Source organism: Crocodylus porosus, unplaced genomic scaffold (assembly GCF_001723895.1).
Source record: "Crocodylus porosus isolate Cpor-Errol unplaced genomic scaffold, CroPor_comp1, whole genome shotgun sequence".
NCBI lineage: Eukaryota > Metazoa > Chordata > Crocodylia > Crocodylidae > Crocodylus > Crocodylus porosus.
Window position 1 is genome coordinate 6,221,785 of NW_017728915.1, and position 2,256 is coordinate 6,224,040.

At 48.8% G+C, this 2,256-nt stretch overlaps 1 protein-coding gene across 2 annotated transcripts in view; it reads right to left on the bottom strand.

Annotated features, from left to right (window-relative positions):
* PDPR (pyruvate dehydrogenase phosphatase regulatory subunit) overlaps positions 1–1,334 on the bottom strand; it is a 35,980-nt gene extending 34,646 nt beyond the window's left edge. For both annotated transcript variants that reach the window (XM_019535609.1, XM_019535608.1), the window contains exon 1: positions 1,250–1,334. The gene's annotated coding sequence lies outside the window, so the exon portion shown is untranslated. The remainder of the gene's footprint in view (positions 1–1,249) is intronic.
* Between the last annotated feature and the right edge of the window lie 922 nt (positions 1,335–2,256).

The window sequence follows — 2,256 nt, forward strand, 5'->3', positions numbered from 1 at the left end:
GTGCCAGCATAATTTTCTCAAAGAGCTTGCCTAGGATCGAGGTAAGACTAACCGGCCTATAGTTTCCCGGGTCCTCCTTCCTGCCTTTTTTTCCTGTTAGGCAGACATGGAACTGATTCAAAACAGGCATGCCTAAGCATGTAGTCTGAAATCATTCATATTCTATTTCTCCTACTGCCTGGAACAAGATTTTTGAGGTAAGGGGTACACTGGAAAGGTACGTATGACAGTACATTTGTGGCTGTGCTAGCACATATGTATTATTTCTTAATGATGTATCTACCACAGATCGCTTCGAGGTTAAGATGAGTTAAGCAAGGCTGCAATGCTATATCTGACCACCAATAAACTTCCAGTCAAAGCGGAGCAAAACTACTGAATGGATGTTAAACTGTTTAATCTCAGCCAATCCAACCTCAGTCATTGAGCTCCAGTATGCTGATGATGCTGTAGTGTGCACTTGCTTGGAAGCAGACCTTCAGGCAGCCCCTGACGTCTTTATTGAGGCTCACAAAAAAATGGGACTGACACTTAACATTCACTAAAGTCTGCCATCAACATGCTCTTAATGAGTCCCTAGCTCCAGTAATTCAGATTTATGGTAAGATTCTGGAGAATATTAAGTATTTCCCATACCTTAGAAGCCATCTAGTGTAGAAGGCTGACTGACAAAAAAAAAATCCAACATCACTTCAAGTGCAACCTTTGGATGCCTAAGGAAACAGGTGTTCAAAGATCATAACATCAGATCCAAAACTTAGCTCAAGGCTTATCAAGCCATCGTGATTTCCATCTTACTGTATGGAGCTGAGACGTGGACACTGTACAGGAGATGTTTCAAGCTGCTGGAGAAGTACCATCAATCCAGTGGAAAAACAGAGGCACCAATATTAGCATTTTCTCACAAGCAAACACTACAAGCGTTGAGTCAATGTCATCCAACATCAACTTTGCTGGGCCAACCACATCATCCAGATGTCTAACTCCAGACTCCCAAAGAAAATTTTATTCTCTCAGCTGTCAAGATATACAATCAAGAGGAGGGCAGAGAAAGTGCTTCAAGGATGTCCTCAAGGCCAACTTGAAAAAATGGCACATCAACTCATGGGAGACTATAACCCAGGATTATCCCAAACCAAAGCAGTTTACTGCAAAGATCTCAGTACTTTAAAATCTTATGATGACAACAGGAGATGGAAAAGTGAGAAAGACAGAAACAGCATGTTGCGAATCAAGAACCTGGAGCCACCTCACACAAACATGTGCCTGAGCTACAGTAGAATTTGTTGATCCTAGAGAGGCCTCATCAGCCATCTTCAGACCCACAGATAAGACAATCACCGAAGACAATCATCCTCGACTATGAGGGACTCCCTGCAATGATTATATCTGCAAGCCTCTGAAAGTTTGAGAGGTTTGACCAAGATTCTTTACGCAGGAAAAACAAATCACTCCAGATTTCTGCAGCTTCATCTTCTCAATCGGCTAACCATTTAATAACTTTTTAAATGATTTAAATCGCTCTCGTACTACACCGAAGCCAAGCAACTAGGCTGCCTACAGGCTCTTACTGCCCCCAGGCACCTTTTTCACTGATACACCTGCACAGTTGCTTACAGGTTCCATTCTTATGAGTTCAGAGGATGCCGCTAACCCCTCCAAGTTCAGAGGAGGAGGTGCAGCTAGGGAAGCACTGCACAATGCCCGTAAGGGAAGCTCCCATTCAGCATGTCTGTCTTAGCCTAAACGTTCCCTGCGGATGTTGCTAACAGTTCTGTTTCCACCACGGGTCCAACCAGCCAGATGGCACTTGAGGCAGCTAGCAACATTTGGAGTGCACGCCTAGCCCCAACAAGAGCAGACTGACGAGCTGCCGCACTCATGCAAGGGCTGCAAGGTCTTGAGGCTGCTGGCCGCCCCTGGGGCTGAACTGAGGGCAACAGGCAGCTGCTTACTCGCCCTCGCTCCCCGCGGCTCTAGCAGGAACCTGCACTTGGGATCTAACCTCCCGCGGGGCAGCAGCGCGCTCAGGCTCCAGCCCCGGCAGCCAGATGCGGGCGCGGGCCGGGACCCCAGGGTCATGCTCCTTGCGCCAGGATCAGGCCCGGAGACTCAGCCCCGAGCGCCCCCGCCCGGGTCCCGCAGGTGCCTTCCTCAGCGCGGGGCTGAGCGGGGCCAGTGCCCGGACTCCGGCCGCACGAAGGACCTACCGCGGTCCCGGCTCCACCCGCCCCAAAGTGACCCTGACCCCCTCCC